This window comes from Rhinoderma darwinii, chromosome 7 (genome assembly GCF_050947455.1).
Source record: "Rhinoderma darwinii isolate aRhiDar2 chromosome 7, aRhiDar2.hap1, whole genome shotgun sequence".
NCBI classification, from domain to species: Eukaryota; Metazoa; Chordata; class Amphibia; order Anura; family Rhinodermatidae; genus Rhinoderma; species Rhinoderma darwinii.
The window spans coordinates 124389498-124408731 of record NC_134693.1 but is presented as its reverse complement, the minus strand read 5'-3'; the positions used below and the strand labels follow the sequence as shown (position 1 = coordinate 124408731).

General features: G+C 38.7%; 1 long non-coding RNA gene across 1 annotated transcript in view; it reads left to right on the top strand.

The window, feature by feature from the left end:
- The first annotated feature begins 7029 nt into the window (after positions 1–7029).
- LOC142657369 (uncharacterized) overlaps positions 7030–19234 on the top strand; it is a 29477-nt gene continuing 17272 nt past the window's right edge. Inside the window, exons 1-2 of the long non-coding RNA XR_012849911.1 lie at positions 7030–7067; positions 8244–8290. This is a non-coding gene — a long non-coding RNA (uncharacterized LOC142657369). The remainder of the gene's footprint in view (positions 7068–8243; positions 8291–19234) is intronic.

Here is a 19234-nt window from a genome sequence, read left to right as displayed (position 1 = left end):
TTTAGCAATACTATGGTGCAATAAACGTAACAACACACATGTCGTTATAGATGCAATGGGATCGAACATGCAGAAATTCCATAATAAGGTAAGTAAAGTACATAGAGTAGATGAGGTCTCACATACCCATGATGAAGTGAACAGGAAGAATGCAGCCAAGGTCCACTTAGTTGACAAGAAACTTCTATTGTTTGAAAATACATATTTTATAAGTGAAGAATACTAGCTTTCATTTGTTACTTTCCAGCTAATATATTTTGATGAATATTTAGATGCACATTAGTATTTAACATCCAAACAACTAAAAAAGGCATTTGTAAAACTTCAGGTTTTTTTTTTTGCCTGTGACATTAACATTTGCAGACATTTTCAGTGTATTTGACCTTTACGTGAAATGCCAAGTGCGATCGTAGCCTTACTTCCGATGTTACAAGATAACAGAGTAGAGAGGAAAATTATTCCTCTCAGATTTTGGCATAAAGAATTTTTTTTCTGAATTAGCACTTAAAAAACAGCATATAAATAGAAAGGGGAGAAAAACACAATTTAAGCACCACATGGAAATCAGCCTTCATTCATTGGACTCCTCGGATCACTTTTGATTTTTAGAGAAAGAGAATGGAACGTAGTCACAATTTCAATGCCTCGACAAAGGAGAATGTTCTATATTTAGAGCTGACTTGCTTGTCCCATGGGGTTTAGCTGAATTGCTCTGTTCTGATGTACAATGGTTTCTTCACTACTACATATACTCAGCTCTTTAAACTCTTTCCTATTGTAGAGAACATTCTCACAGATGTGCTCTTTGTACGAACCATCACTGGAAGGCAGACAAAAATCTACTTTCAACCATTCGTATATGAAGTATCCAATCGTTAAGATGTTTGTTATTTGAAGAGCCCTGCTTAAAATTTCTCCTTTAAATGTCAAGATAAATTATAACAAAATATGGTTCCATTACAATTGAATAACAGGAAAGTATTGTAATTTATCGCTCCTTTACGGTTGCGGCTCAGTTGTTAGCACTTTTGCTTTGCAGTACTGGAGTCCTTGGATCAAATCCAACCAATCTTCCCGTGATTATGTGGGTTTCCTGCTGGTAATCCGGTTTCCTCCCACACCATTGTAAGCCCCTCTGGAGACAGCAAAAAAGAACAACTACTCTACAACGCTGATAAATATGTTGGTGCTATATGAGCAACATAAATAAATAAGTGCAATGACTGCAGGGCTGGATTTAGGTTTTTGTGGGCCCTTGGGCAACAGAGTCACAAAGCGCCCAATCTAATCTGGTATGTTTCAAAAATGTATATCTGATAAGTGTGCATATCTATGTTTCTACATTTTTATAGACTGCAATATACTGTGTATATAATTATTCTCCTTAACATTGAAATTTCAACACCAAAAAGGAAAAGTTTTGGAATTGTGGAAATCACACGTTCGATAGACATGTTAATTATATGCAAATGATCAAATAAATATATATATATATATATATATATATATATACACACTACCGTTCAAAAGCTTGGTGTCACCCAGACAGTTTTGTGTTTTCCATGAGAACTCACACTTATATTTATCAAATGAGTTGCAAAATGACTAGAAAATATAGTCAAGACATTGACAAGGTTAGAAATAATGATTTTTATTTGAAATAATAATTTTCTCCTTCAAACTTTGCTTTCGTCAAAGAATGCTCCATTTGCAGCAATTACAGCATTGCAGACCTTTGGCATTCTAGCTGTTAATTTGCTGATATAATCGGGAGAAATTTCACCCCATGCTTCCAGAAGGCCCTCCCACAAGTTGGATTGGCTTGATGGGCACTTCTTGCGTACCATACGGTCAAGCTGCTCCCACAACAGCTCTATGGGGTTGAGATCTGGTGACTGCGCTGGCCACTCCATTACTGATAGAATACCAGCTGCCTGCTTCTCCCCTAAATAGTTCTTGCATAATTTGGAGGTGTGCTTTGGGTCATTGTCCTGTTGTAGGATGAAATTGGCTCCAATCAAGCGCTGTCCACAGAGTATGGCATGGCGTTGCAAAATGGAGTGATAGCCTTCCTTATTCAAAATCCCTTTTACCTTGTACAAATCTCCCACTTTACCAGCACCAAAGCAACCCCAGACCATCACATTACCTCCACCATGCTTGACAGATGGCGTCAGGCACTCTTCCAGCATCTTTTTTGTTCTTCTGTGTGATCCAAACACCTCAAACTTCGATTCGTCTGTCCATAACACTTTTTTCCAATCTTCCTCTGTCCAATGTCTGTGTGCTTTTGCCCATATTAATCTTTTCCTTTTATTAGCCAGTCTCAGATATGGCTTTTTCTTTGCCACTCTGCCCTGAAGGCCAGCATCCCGGAGTCGCCTCTTCACTGTAGACGTTGACACTGGCGTTTTGCAGGTACTATTTAATGAAGCTGCCAGATGAGGACCTCTGAGGCGTCTATTTCTCAAACTAGAGACTCTAATGTACTTGTCTTGTTGCTCAGTTGTGCAGCGGGGACCCCCACTTCTCTTTCAACTCTGGTTAGAGCCTGTGTGTCCTGTCCTCTGAAGGGAGTAGTACACACCGTTGTAGGAAATCTTCAGCTTCTTGGCAATTTCTCGCATGGAATAGCCTTCATTTCTAAGAACAAGAATAGACTGTCGAGTTTTACATGAAAGCTCTCTTTTTCTAGTCATTTTGAGAGTTTAATCGAACCCACAAATGTAATGCTCCAGATTCTCAACTAGCTCAAAGGAAGGTCAGTTTTATAGCTCCTCTAAACAGCAAAACTGTTTACAGCGGTGCTAACATAATTGCACAAGGGTTTCAAGGGTTTTCTAATCATCCATTAGCCTTCTAACACAGTTAGCAAATGCAATGTACCATTAGAACACTGGAGTGATGGTTGCTGGAAATGGGCCTCTAAACACCTATGTAGATATTGCATTAAAAACCAGACATTTGCAGCTAGAATAGTCATTTAGCACATTAACAATGTATAGAGTGTATTTCTGATTAATTTAATGTTATCTTCATTGAAAAAAACTGTGCTTTTCTTTCAAAAATAAGGAAATTTCTAAGTGACCCTAAACTTTTGAACGGTAGTGTATATATATATATATATATATATATATATATATATATATATATACCTTCATATAGTGTACATATAAATTAAACCTTCATAACGAGTGTCCTGGTTGGTAAAATCAGACACCATAATGGGGTCTTGTTTGACTTTTAGTCTGGGGACCTCTCTCTTGAATATATGCCAATGGGCACTGATGCATATTCAATTGCTGTATATTGATTGATATTGTTGTACTCCAGGAGACGCCACTATATATTGTGTGAGCAATACAGTGGCCTAAACTATTTTAAGAGTGATATTGTTTACAAGGTGCCACCACAGTATAGGCAGTATGTGGCACTAGTGCAGGAAGGCTATATGTGCCCGACATTTTTACTGACTTAAATCTCGTTGTTTGGGTTTCTAAAATTAAACATTGCCAGGTATATCTAAGATGTAATGAATTATGTAAAATTTAATATGCTATTTGAATATCTAAGATGGTCAATGAGGTATTCAGTGCCCTAAAAGCTCATCTAATGCCTATGCAAATTAGATTTGTATGAGTCCCTGGCTAAAGGTAGTCCCAAATCTACTTGACATGTGCTGCTTGTGTAACAACAATAAACTAACAGCAAGAGGTACACTTTTTAATGTTTTTATGGCACACCAAATAATCTCAAGAACGGGGGTGGTTCATTCCCAATTCATACGATTTGGCGTGAGCATGGTCAATCTCTTTTATAGTCACTGGAAGAAAACGGAATAGCATGGGCAGCATGACTACATCCTCTAATAGTTTTATTTGCTATAGTGGTCTTGTAATGAAGTCATGTGTCCATGTAGGGAACACATTATATTTCTAGTACTTCTGACAATGTAGGGTATGGTCTGCCCAGGCTGATCCATGACTGCGATACTTATAGCCATGGACATGTAGGAGGGATAGCACTGATGATGCTGAATTTTAAATGGCAGAATTTTGTTATTTTGACAACCCCTGAGAATGTGATAACTTCTCTACACCCCTGCTTTCCCATTGGCGAGACTTCCAGCAGTCAGACACTCACCAATCCGACTTTTCTAGCAATTTTTAGTAGATATTTCATAAGAGCCTATCATAAAAAAAACTTTAAAAGAATTGTAGTCCTTGGACAATCGCTCTGTTTTTTTTGTTGTTTTTTTTTAGAAGGGTCAGATGATGATAAGCTGATCATGAAGTGCCCTACTACAGGGACCCAACAGCTCACCCACAAGGGAGTGAACTGATTCAGCATGAATGAAATTTGTTTCTAACTTCCCAAAAGTCTCAGGTTTGCCAAAATCAAAAGCTTTTGGGGTTCATTGTACACATATCGGCAAAATGGCGGACGCAGGTGAGCAACGAACGCATTTTGTATATTATAAAAAAATAGGGAAAAGCATAAATTAAAAATAAATAAACAAATAAAAAGAAGAAACATACTGACCACCTCCCTTCTACTGCAGCCAATCACAGGCGTCGCTACAGAATATCAAGAAACTGTGCCTTTGGTATTTTTTTAATTTATTTTTTCATTTTAGGGGTGGAATTGCAAGTGCGTCAAATGCCCTGTTTGACTCTCTGATGTCTTCTAGGACTGTATCCAACTTCAGAGAGTAAGACGAGGCGATCCGGGTACCTACGATTCGTGTTGAATTTATTTGGACCAATTTGAATTTCGAGGCCGATTTGATATTATCGCCCCCTGAAAAGAATTTCCGGAAATTTGCTCATCTTTAGGCATTACATTGAAATCAATGAGCTGTTCATGTAATGCATAGACATGATGGGTCCTCTCTCCAGAGAGAGCTTGAGACACTCTTTGTAGCCAAACTTCTTCTGCTAATAGGCTAATAGACGAGGGTCTTGAAGAGGGAACCCCCTGTATTAAAACAGAATTCCCTGAAAATGTATTTGAACAGGGTTTTCTGAACCAGACCATTTAAGTATATTCTTTTTCTAAGATCTTTCCTTATTTTAGTTTTATCAACTTGCTAATGTTTTAGAAACTTTACAGTACAGAGGAATTTAACTAGTATAAAAAGTTAGAAATTAAAGTATTTTTTATCTGTCAAATTCTTCCTACTTGCCTGCTCAAAAGATTTGCTGAATATTTTACTGAAAGCAAATGGTAGAGTCACCAGAGCGTTTTACTGCGTTATAATTTCACTGAATACCCATTTGTTGAATATTTTAGCGAGTTTTTGCCAACCGTCAAAAGTGTCTTTTGTGATCAATCGGCTTAACTTACATGTAATAAGAAAGTGTCTTTTCTTAAAGAATTGTAGCTACTGAAACACGGGATAATAAGATGAGATGGAAAATCAAGCCGTGTGATAGCATTCCACTTTAATACTTCAATTAAATAGCCCGAGGTTATCCAGGCTATTTACAAAATAACTCAGAAAACATCCACCTGACAGATCCCGAACTCTAAAGAATTTATCTTGTCTGCATAAACTGTATTTAAATGTAAATGTACATTCTGTAAGTGCTTGTGCCGTGGCTTAGTTATTGAGAGGAGTTCAGCACTTTACGTCTTAAATGTCCAGTTAATAAATGGTTAAAGGCTGAAATTAGACTAATTGAAAAAACAGGATTGTGCACTTACAGGGAATGTCCAGCCTTAAACACAACTTTATTTTTTTCATCTAAATAGGCCCAAAATCCTGTGATGATTTTTTTCCCCAAAATGTCTGTATTGCGGTAGCAGATCCGTTTTTCTTTTACAGAGATCCAAATAACCTGCATGGACATAGATGACATGATGGATGCCTGCAGCCGCCACTACAGTGAGAATAGCAGCTTACTGGTTACTGTTATAGATTAAATGCAAAAATAAACTAGTATGCAATAAGCTCGCGAGCGCCCCCTAGCGGTGTCTGCTGGCAGCCATAATGTTATCTTTAAATCTATGTATTTATTGGGGATTTTGAGCTCTGTCTGAAAAACAGAGCTCCAACCACTATGTTATGTGTATATATATATAATTTCAAATCTAAAAACCGCTTGACGATAAAAGGTGGTGAAGTGATTTACTTTAAGGCATTGCTTACACTTAAGATGGGTTACATTATGATTTGTTTTTTCTTATATGAAGAATAGTACAGGTTGTCTGTAGCGCTATTCTTTCCATCAAAAATATAACCCTGATTGACCCTTTTATTTCAATGAGATCTGTCAGGATTTGTGGGGATCTGTTGGAAACAGTTCTCTCATACACGTCATGGCTTTATTAAGAAAAGTAGCAGAAACGTAAACATCCCGATAATAGAACTTGCCCAACTGTACCCGGCCCATCTGTTTATTGACAAAATTACAAGCTTCATTTTACCTTTTCGTAAAAACTGTTAATGTGCTGGTGGATTAAGACAATATTTTGTTTGCATGCACCTGATTGGCTACTATAGGTTAACTGCTGATTGGTGTTTAAGATGGACAGGCAAGGCGCTTCATAGACGCGGCTATAATTCTCTTTAAGGGGTCAGCAAGCAAGGGGCTTAAAGTTGTTAATGGGCAATACTTACTCAAAAGGGCAGGTACACACACCACCTCCCAACAGGACGTATACAAAACACAATGCTACATAGAGGGAGATTACACAGGTGCAATATACTGATGAACAGACACTCTCACGACTAAGTGGATGTGAGTGGGTATTCATCAGTATATTTCACCTGTGTAATCTCCCTCTAAGTAGCATTGTGTTTTGTCTGCGTCCTTTTGGGAGGTGGTGTGTGTACCTGCCCTTATGAGCAAGTAAGGCCTGTTCAGTGATTTTAAATTAATATAGTTCTTTTCCAGTGATTTAAAGCTGTTAATGTCCACTATAAGGTGAAAGAACGTTTCATGTTTCCAATGATGATGATGTCATTAGATGATGTAATAGGTAATTGCATCATGATGGGTGCTAGATTTTGAGAATAAGTTTAATGGACAGTGTCAGCACGGCACGAGAATCTACATCTGCAAGTAAGGCTTAATGATGTAGATAGATAGATAGATAGATAGATAGATAGATAGATAGATAGATAGATAGATAGATAGATAGATAGATAGATAGATAGATAGATAGATAGATAGATAGATAGATAGATAGATAGATAGATAGATAGATAGACAGACAGATGATAGATAGATAGATAGATAGATAGATAGATAGATAGATAGATAGATAGATAGATAGATAGATAGATAGACAGACAGACAGATGATAGATAGATAGATAGATAGATAGATAGATAGATAGATAGATAGATAGATAGATAGATAGATAGATAGATAGATAGATAGATAGATAATAGATAGATAGTGAAAGTGGATTTTCAAACTTTGAAAATCATCTTGGTCCTAGTAATATCTATTACATAAAAGTAGGATATTGTTTCATATTTCATTTTTCTCATGTGTGTTCACAAGTTGACCTAAGCCATGAAACTCAAAGACTTTCTACTTAAAGACTTTGTAATAGTTTTTAAGTCTAAAAAAAAACCCTTTGTCATTGGTCTTTGCAGCATTTTATAATAAAAGGAAGCTTCAAATAATTAAGTTCTTTTATGATATAGGTACCAAAGGAAGTTTCAGCCTATAACTGCAATAATTTCTTCAGATCTGATCTCTACATAGTTTTATTTCAATTTGTTAGAAATTAATTGTAGTGATACTTATTAAGCTTCAGGGCCAGTCTTAGGGGGTGGCAAACTGGGCAATTGCCTAGGTCCCCTATTTCCTAGGAGGCTTCCCCAGGGACATTGCAGAATAATAGCTCTCCTGCTCCGCTTACCTCACATCCTAGCCCTGATGTCACAAGATATAAGCATCCAATCATGGGTCCCCTCAATCATGTCCCATTCGTGGTGCTATAACTGCAGCTGCCACAGTCTTGTGATGTGTCAGCCCTCTGAACTACACGTCATTATCAACGAGGCAAGTTGGAGGACCAGTTATTTATTTAAGCCAGGAAAGCCCCTTTAATTTATAATACGTAAACTACTAAAGACTCAGTTTTCAAAAATTTCTATATTCCAGGGAAGATTGAGGGATTATCTTTACTCTTCTCAGACTCATTGTGTCACTTGCTATAGTGCAGAACATGTGGTGGCCCATAATTATATCTAACATTGACCCTTCTGCCCCTGTATTTCCCAGGATGCTGATGATCATCATTTCCATGCCCTGCAGTGTAGACTATTAAGGTATTAGTTTATATATTTTTAAAATCACGGCTTTGGTAGAAGGGTGGGCTGGCAGGAGAGATATTATTAGAAACAAGGTAAAAAAAATAATTCAAAAATTCATGCACATATTTGCTCTTTCTTGAAAAGTTCTGCATTGAGTTAACTTTCAATGAAACAACCAAGGACACAATAAAATCATTATTTCCAATTTGTACCTTTACAGCCCTTGACCTATTTAAAGATACATTCCAGATTTGTAATGCAATAAAATCCATCCAGTAATGTAGATTATATTGTCAATTTTGTTTAACAATAAGTTCACATTTCAGATACATGTAATGGCTTTTCAAACTTAGGCCCAAAGGTTTTGCTGGGAAAAATATAATGAGAATACCCAGAAATACACAGCACATATTATTTTCATTATTTGTTGAGCTACTTAGAGATTCATGATTTGTTAAAGGACGGATTTGGCTGCTATTGTGCAGAAAGTGAACAATCAGCTTTGAGAAACTCATAATGACAGCAATTTAATATTCATTCTATTGCAGATTTGACTGTGTTCTGTTTCCTCCTTTTTATTGTCTGTCTAATGTCCATTATTTGCATATACTTTCTAATGATCCTAATGGCATCCGGAACTTTTGCAGATATTTGCTCTGTTGGAATAAAATGGGGGATCAGTAAACTTTAAAAAAAATGTAAAAAAAATTCACATATGTATATGTATTCACAATGTATATCATATTTTTCTTGCACATGGAATATACTATGTGTGATAAACATTGACATATTATGGCTTCAGAATTGATTCCTTATTCCTTATAGAGTATTTGGTTCTAGTCTGACCAGGGCAGCGTTTTTATGTTCTGGCAATACTTACAAGCTTCTTTACACTTTCTTCCTACCCCCTGAAAACATATATCACATCTTCCAAATAAAAAGAAAATCTAATTTATCTGCTCTGCACAAACAGAATTCAAAGCTTTATCATCTGTGACACAGACAGAGCCCATTCTTCTTAAAAAAAAAAAATGTTGATTACCCGGCTCTGAACATGCAGCATTCCAGTTTTTCCCATCTATGACATGGGCATAGCTTGTCTGTCAAATACAAGAAATTGTGCAATTTTGATGCTCTGTATACACAACATTGCTAACTTTTTCATCTGTGACATTGGTTGAACATACTGCCAAATGCATTTTTTAGTAGGCACCATGCTCTCCGCAGAGATCTGGTCTCACATGTATGTTATTGAGTTAGCTTATCAACCCCAGGGCATCCAATGTTGGTTAAGAGTATTTCTATTAAATGTATACATCCTTGGTGGTAAGCACTAAAGATATTTTTGCATTTTACCATCCATATACAATAATGTTCTGGCTGCTTCTGTACTTCACTGTTTAACCTTTGTGACAAACATAAGTTAATAGGCTACCAAAAAGAATTGGGATGATAAACCATGGAGCTCAAACCTACCCCAAACTAGATGTCCCTTAACCCCCATCTTATTGACACACTATATAAGGAGTTGATAGTTAAAAAAAACTTCCTTAAGACACTGTAGACAAACCAATAGGGCAAAAAGGCTATATACGTAGAAATTTGCATTACTGCTGCGTTTACTTTATTAACATTCTAATTAATATGATAATTTTTCAAATCAAATCAAACTGCCCAAACAGTCGGTGTTGTGAAACTTCAAAGGTTTGCTCTTCGTTACCCACAATCAATTTTAATTTTCTTCACTTAAATATATGTGATCATTTAATTCTGCAAATCAATAACCCATGTATAAGTAATAAAGTTATAAATAATAATGCAAATGACTAGGGATATTATTTTTGTGACACAGTGGTTTACTTTTATGCCTATTAAGAGGACAAAACAATTGCATGGAAAAAAAAAATTCCACCATACTGTATGTTTTCCTGTTTTGGGCACCTGTATCATGTCCTATGAAAGCCAAAATAGTCGGCACAGCTACACCCATTAAATGCTCCCCAAAATAACCAATCAAGAAGCCCTTCCAAGAAATAAGGCTCTTTCTTTTCCTTAGTAGTGGAGGCTACAGGAAAATAAGCCATGAATGGGTAGATGTGACAAGCTATATTCCCCTGGCACAGGGCGGCACCATTGGTCCTACTAGTAAGATTACTAACTTTAAAAAGGACCTGTCACCTCTACTGACATGTCTGCTTCAGTAAATAATTGTATTCCCATGAAAAAATAAAACAATTCTGGAGCATCTTTTCTTAGAACTCTACGTGGTGCTGTTCCTCTATTATTCCTCCTAGATATTTATATATAACAACAATTGACAGTTGGGTGCTACCAGTTGGGGGTATGTCCCTACACAATTCCCTATCCAATCCCCAGATCACCCTGCACTATAAAAAGGGAACTGCCCTTTCATTCCTTGCCTGAATGTTGTTGTTGTCTACCCATGTTCATATTTAGTTGTATCCTGCTCCCAGTGTTCCCATATCCTGTATCCTGTTGCTGTATTGTCTCCTGTACCTAAGCCTTTAGTTGGAGTTGTGTTTATCATCTGCCACGTCTGCTGTCATCGGCCACGTCTGCAGTCATCGGCCACGTCTGCAGTCATCGGCCACGTCTGCAGTCATCGGCCACATCTGCTGTTATCGGCCACGTCTGCTGTCAGCGGCCACGTCTGCAGTCATCGGCCACGTCTGCTGTTATCGGCCACGTCTGCTGTCAGCGGCCACGTCTGCAGTCATCGGCCACGTCTGCTGTCAGCGGCCACGTCTGCAGTCATCGGCCACGTCTGCTGTCAGCGGCCACGTCTGCTGTCAGAGGCCATGTCTGCTGTCATCTGCCATGTCAAGTTCTACCCGTGCCTAACCCTCTGCTACTGTCTGGACTCATACAGTTACTCTCGTGCTAAAGGACTTTTGCATAGACTGTGTAGGCTGTTATTTGGCCAGCTGCCACTCCGCTATGACGGAGCGGCCTAATGGGTCCACATACCCCTAGATCGTGACAGTACCAAGCATTAAATACATAATAAATTGGACGTACCATGTGCTCCAATTTTTTTTATTCAATTTCCAACAGAATTCTGGTTTAATAAATTTCCCCCATTCTGATGAAGCATGATTCAATGTTCATCTCATGAATAATTGTTGCCAACTTCTTAATATCAAAGGTTAAAACAAACCATAAAATGTGAAATGTATCAGGTAAGGGAAATAAGGAGCCTGGGAGTTCATGAATAACATAGTTGAGAACTACTATGTATGAATGAGCAGAGATGTAGATACGCTTTTCTTCACCCTGGGAAAAAATTCAGATCACTGCCCGAGTCTTGTATCTACATACCCTGGCCATGGAAGAGTTACATGATGGTGCCCTCCTCTGACAACCAGCACCAGGGACACATGCCCCACCATCTCTTTCCTAACTACGACCCTGGGAGTAAGGTGTGAGTTATTTGTGCCTACTGTAGGTGTTATGGTGCTGGGGCGAGGTGTATCTTTTTGGGTACTGGTTGAGGTACAGTCGTGTCTTCACTTCTGTTTCTGCTATGTTTCTTGGAGAAAGGACTTTTTTTTTCTAAGTTGCAGCTCTATATTCTTTTTACCAGTCTCAAATCAGCAGCTTGTCTCTCTGGTCGGTTACATCCTGACAATACTCTGTGCATTAACCTAACATTTTCCAATTACAATCCTTGCAATTTAATAGCACTATAACCTTGTTTGAGACGCTGAACCATGGTAATAATTCTTGCTCCGGGCTAACTGACCTCACAACTTGTACTATTATATTTTGTCAATGACACAGCAGCTCTAAAGGTGAAGGCAATGTTATACTCTCTTACTGTACACCACGATGATGGACATTTATGACACAGCCGCTCTTCACAATCTCATTGCACCCTGCCAGACACAGTTTTAACCCTACATATACTGGGAAAATTCACTTAGCCGATGTTTTAGACGGTAGACGATAGACTGTTTTCAAATACAGTACCATACCGTAGTTCAGGCATATTAGACAAGCGAGCCTGAAATGTTTAATACCGAGCCTTATATTTGCCTCTATTGTTTTATATAGGAGTAAAACATCTGCAAAGCAAACTTTTACAGATTCTCTCAACTCTAGTCATGGGATTGCATGTTCATGTAGTTATTGCGTAATAAAAATATACCAATAAAAATTAACATGGATTGAAGCATGTTGCTCTTGAATCTATATGTAGCCTGAGCCTAAAGTAATCATAGACTTTTCTGCTAGCTTGTGGATGAATTACCAACAGCTACCAGTCTTGATTCCTCCTAATAACACGCCAGTAGCGCTATTTATCATGTACACGAACATGGGTGTAACTACTAGAAAGAATTGTATTCGGCACACTCATGGAAAAGTAAAGTGAATTTATTTTGTCTTTTTTTCGTGAGAACAGTGCGGGTTAAATAATGGTATAGTGTAATTTTACAAACAGTTTTTTAGTTTTACTTTGTCGGGCACTGAGCCATACTGGGGACTGGTTTAGGTGGTGCAAGCCGCCATTCTTGATACAGCACTAGCCATATCGTTAAACCAGTCCTCAGTACGGCTCAGTGCCCGACAAAGGTCTGACGAGCGAAACGTTGCACATGTAGCCACTGGCATTACGAAAAAAAGTCAAACTAAATTCACTTTACTTTTCCAAGAGTGTGCCGAATACAATTCTTTCTATTTCTTCAACTGGGTTGGGACCCTACTTCGAGCACCTGAGAAAAACTAGTGCTATCTGAACAACACCACATGGCTGTAACTACAGCCACAGAAGCCATGGCATTTACTATGTTGTCGAAGGACTGGGGGGGACCCACTAAGGTGCAGGTACATTGTAGACAGATACTGTTTAGCTCTGCCGTCTTGGTTCTCCTTAGTGCAGTGATCTGATATGTTACGCTATTATCTTTGGTGGCTATTTAACCCCTTTCCGACATCCGCGGAGCAAGCCGGGAGAGAAAGTAAAGGTCGGGCTCACGGACTGAGCACACTCCATAAGATGCGGTTGTCAGCTGTTTGTTACAGCCTACACTACAGGGCAATGGGTGGTATCGTAGAATACTACGATCCAGCTCGTTTAACCCCTTAAATGCCACGATCAATAGCAACCGTGGCATCCAAGCCATTAGAAAGAGAGGGCGACCGTAGTCAACAGCCCATTGGCCCACCTGCAACACGATAGCGGGCTGCTAATTGTTGTCATGGCATTTTTAATGGCTAATGAAAGATCCCATGTCTGCCTTCTCTGTACTCCTTGTAAGCCCTGCCGGTAAAACACAATATACTGCAATAAATCAGTATTCTAAAATATTGTGAAAGCGATCCAACAATCACCAGTTCAAGTCCCCTAAGGGTACTAATAAAAAAGTAAAAAAGTAAAAAACAGTTTGTAATAATACACTATACCATTATTTAACCTGCACTGTTAACGCAGTAAAAAAAAACACAGTTTTTTGGTCCCCTCATCTCCCACAAAAATGTAATAAAAAGTGATCAAAAAGTCGTATGTACAAGAAACTGATACCAATAAAAACTACAGCTTGCCCAGCAAAAACCTTGCTTTTGCAATGCTGAATCGATGGAAAAAAATATAAGAATAAAAATGGCGACATAATTTTATTTTTATTTTTAACAATTAGTTTTTTCCTTGTAAAAGTAGTCAAATATAAAAAAAACAATATCAATTTGGTATCACCATAATACCATTAACGCGCAGAATGCAGTTAACATGTCGTTTATACCGAACGATAAATGGCGTAAAAATGAAACCCAATAAACAATGTAGGAATCAATGTTTTTTCCCATTCTACTACACAAATAAATGGTGAGGTGAAAAAGTACAACTCGTCCCACAAAAACAAGCCATCATACGCCTATATCAGCTGAAAACTTATTGCTTTTGGATGGTGGGGAAAAAAAAACTGAAATGAAAAATGGCTGGAAGGGGTTAAGTAAAAGTAGTTATGCTGCTGTTTGCATTTCTGCAGCTCAGTCAGAAACGTTTCTAAAGGTGGTGCAGAGGTAGCAATTGCACTTGGGCCCTGGTGTCTGATGGGACTCAGTGGCCTCTTAGCCACATAAGAGTATACCAGTGCTAAAAATGGGACATGATAGCTGGGGTCCATTTACATATTGACCCAGAAGCTTTAAAGGGTTTTTCCCACAAACACATGTATCCCCTATCTACAGTGTAGGGGATACATATGTGATCGCTGGGTGTCTGACTGCTTGGATCCCCAGCGATGAGAAGAACAGGGGGTCTGAAAGTCTTCCAAAGTGCTCCATGAGAATGTAGCGCTGGTGTGCATGCTCGACCAGCGCTCCATTCATTTCTATGAATGGAGCACTGGTCCTGGAAGTCCCATAGCCGTCCCAGAAGTCCCATAGAAATTAATCGACCGATGGTCGAGCATGTGCACCACCTCTTCATTCTCATGGAGCACTTCGGAGGACTTTCGAGCCCTTTTCATCATCCCTGGGGGTCTCAGCAGTCTGACCCCCAGCGATCACACATGTATATCCCCTCACCTGTAAATAGGGGATACATGTATTTTGTGAGGAAAACCCTTTAAGATATTCCTCTGAGTTCAGTAGTGGAGACCCATTCATGAGTTTTCTGTAGGGCATAATGAATTCTAGTTACATCCCTGTATACAAAGTAGTGCAGACAAAAAGTAAAACCATAACCAACGTGTTACTATGAGCAACTGCTCCATTTTTCTCTAAACTAGTTTTTATACGAGGCTTAATGTGCTTCCCTTGGATGTCAAGACGTTGTCTATTACATTATATGTCTACTTCGACAGTATATCATTTTACATTTACAATTCCAAAATGGAATAATATACTCTGCTGTGTTGTATTGATATCAGTTCACAATACATGGGTTGTTTTGCTATGAACAAAATTATAGGTCTCTGGAGAAGGCATATATTCTGAAGGATAAATCAACAGTTGCTCTTGGGAATTACTGACTTAAGGATTCAGTGTTTAAACATATTGCAGCTATGAATATTCATAAAATGATGTGTTACTATTTTGTAAATTTAAATAGGTAAACTGTGATATAATAGGAAAAATTTGGTTAATCTAGTTGTGTTGACAGTCAATAGTTACTCATAAAGTGAAAGGCTATGTACACCTTTGAAAATGTATTTTATATATATATATATATATATATATATATATAAAAATGTCTTTGGTGCAACTATCAAAATACTTTTTATTAAAAATTGTTTTTACTTTTTGAGATATAGCTTTGTATACTTTATACAGAGCAGCTGTACCTAGCACTGAAACCTGTGTCTGGCAGGTCAATGGCACTAAGGCTGGGTTCACACGACCTATTTTCAGGTGTAAACGAGGCGTATTATGCCTCTATTTACGCCTGAAAATAGGGCTACAATACGTCGGCAAACATCTGCCCATTCATTTGAATGGGTTTGCCGACGTATTGTGCAGACATCCTGTAATTTAAGCGTCGTCATTTGACAGCTGTCAAACGACGACGCGTAAATTGACTGCCTTGGCAAAGAAGTGCAGGGCACTTCTTTGCAACGTAATTTGAGCCATTCTTCATTGAAGTCAATGAAGAGCAGCTCAAGATTTTACGAGCGTCACAGACGCCTCGCATAATGCGAGGAGGAGCTTTTACGTCTGAAACGAGGCAGCTGTTTTCTCCTGAAAAGTCTGTCTTTTCAGACGTAAAAGACAGTTAACGTGTGCACATACCCAAAAGGGTTCAGTGACAGCGGGATTGACGGGTTCAGTGACAGCGGGATTGAGCTGCTATCGATCACATCTAACTTCATAACTCAGATATGATCGATTACAGGTGGATCCTGAGTGTCAGAGACACGCAGGACCAGCTTTCACTGAACCCGTCAGTCCCACGAACCTGAGAAATTCAGGTCTTAGGGCACGAAACAGCTGCTCAGTATACAGAATACAGAGCAGATGTATCTCTAAAAGTACAAATAATTTTTAATAAAAAGTATTTTGAAAGTTGCACAAATCACACAGATAGACGTTTTTATTATTAAAAATATAAAAATATTTCAAAGGTGCACATTTTTTTATTTGACATTGAGGGTAGTTCACTTGTCTGTTGTTTTACGACATTTTGCAGGTACCTGTGTTCAGACATATCTGATAGAGACCGGTTAGTTTCCCCTGAACTATTTTGACGTTACACTTATGATAGGTATTTTGAATGTTTCTTGAAGGGGTTGTCCCACCATTGAATATCATATTCATTGTATACATATTATCAAATAAACAATGTTTTCTATTTGCATGCAGGTAAAAAAAATGTGATGACATTTACTTACATAGTATGGTGCCATCTGGTGCTCAAAGTGTATAGCACTGTGGACGTCCACCTAATAAGCTGAGTGCTGGTGGACACGCATGCTAAGTCACTATCCCCACAGCCAGGTCTCTGCATAGCAATCCTCTGTTCACTGCAGAGCAGCCAATAGGAATAGCTTTCTGTCCTGCTTGTCAGGGAAGGGACAGAGACTGCAATAGCATGGTAGTATAGGTGAGAAGACTTCTTATGCAGGGTGGGTAAGAAGGGACTATATCAGCTGTCAGAGTGGAAAGGATACTAATTTTGCTCAAAACCCCTCCCCCAGCAGCACAGATTAGCAGCAGCACAAAGGGGGAAGCATGGCAGCAAAAAAGAATATAAAAAGGTATTTTGCTATGCTATAAATACTGGAACTTACTTAAAAGAACTGTTAAAAGCATTTCAGGCCTTTTGGTATGAAAAGGATTCATGGCATAACCCCTCTAAAACAAACAACCCCTTTTCATATATCCTAATAGTTTATATGCATGCAATACAGGGGGTCCCCCGCTCAGAACCCCATCTATTAGTCAGAAAAGATGAACTTGTCCATGCTATACATGTTGCTGTACATGAAATAAACATGTCATATTGTTTAAAGAGGACCTCTCCTGACATGTCTATTTGAGTAAATTGTTGTAATTCTGGAGCATTCTTTGAATTCAATGGGAAGGTAAAATCTGCAACAAATTGCAGTTGTTGCATTTTTGTTGAGGCGGATTAAAAAAAATCTTATACTTACACAGAAGTCTCTGTTCCTTCCTTTAGGTCGGCCTCCTGGGATGATGTTTCATCTCACGTTACCGCTGTAACCAATCACAGGCTGTAACGGCGGTCACATGGGATGAAACATACCAGGAGTCTGGTCTGGAGGACATCAGAGGGTTGGCCTCCTGGGATGACGTTTCATCCCATGCAACCGCCGCTGTAGCCAATCACAGGCTGCAGTGGTCTGCTGGGATCAGGAGCGTCGCTAGCACCTGGCCTTCAGGGCCCAAGCCCCAGATCTTTGGCCCGGTGCCCCCACATTCAGGTGTCACCTGGCCGCGGCCGCCTGCACCACATCTGTAAGGTTATTACAGTAACTGTGGCCTATGTAATAAATACACGGGCCCCTGTTACTATAGTAATGAGACATACTTACCCATCTTCCTTCCCGAGCGCAGCGGAAGTTCTGACATCTTCTTGCGTCACGACATCACGACGCTGTGTGCTGTATTTATACACACACACATACATATACACATACATATACACATACACACACACACACACACACACATACACACACATACATACATGCAAACACATACATATGCACATACACACACACACACACACACACACATATACATAAATACATACACACACACATACATACACACACACATACATACATACATACAATCACACAATTTTTTGGGTGGATAAACTTAAAGTTAGTACAAGGATACTTACTGCTGGGGTCCTGTATCTAAGTCTATCATGTGTTATACTGACTGCTGGGCGATGTATCTAAGCCTATAATGTGTGACACTGTCTGCTGGGGTCATGTATCTAAGCCAATCATGTGTGATACTGCCTGCTGGGGCCATGTATCTGAGCCTATCATGTGTGATACTGTCTGCTAAGACAATGCATCCAATTCTATCCAGCAGTGTAGATATAGGAGCCTTAGCCTTATAGATATGCTATTTCCGAGATATATGTAAAAAATATATATATTTTTCGGGTGCGGGGGCTAAATATATGTCTCGGGGCTTGTGCCCCATATCTTTTAAGACCCTAGCAACGCCCCTGCCAGGGATGAAACATCATGCTGCAGTTTTCCGCAGCTACATTCCGGGCAAAAACTGCACCACAGTTTGGTGCGTTTTTTTGCCCGGAATTCCCTGCGGCCACCAGGGCAGATAAGCAGTGTAACTTGTAACTTTATGCAGCGTAACTGCCCCATGTGAAGTCAAGGCATATCTATATTATACAGCTTACAGTACATAGACGGCACAGTATATTATGTTCTCACAATGTACAGGTTTGTAAATACACTTTAGTTTGGCACATCTGTTGTCGCTATTGGTGTTTTTTTTTTTTTTTAACATCTACAGCAGATGTCTGTCACCAAAGTTGTTAGACTTCTTCTCTAAATGCGCAAAATCAACTATCCATGCATTTGTCTTAAACCACAGATTTCTATGAAAGGGATTTAGCCTAAATGTAAATGACTGGATTTAGGGATTTGCGCATTAATCTTTTGTGTGTATTTGATGAAAAATATTGTTGTTTATATATCAAACAGATACAATGATCAATTCTGAATTAATTTTTGTGTATAAGATTTAAATGTGGAATGGCATCTTAAGTTAATCTTTCTTTTTCCTTGTCCTGATTGGTTCTTACCACCTTGTGTCTGTAATTTATCCTTGCAGTATTCTGTACAGCAACAATCTAATATAGCTGTTGTCTAATAAAACATGAATGCTAAAGATTCTAAACGCAACGCATCTAAGACTTTAGAGGTCCAAATTTGTAAGATTGTGCATACATGCATTTTCCCCCTGTTTTTATGGCACAAATACTCACAAAAACTCTTT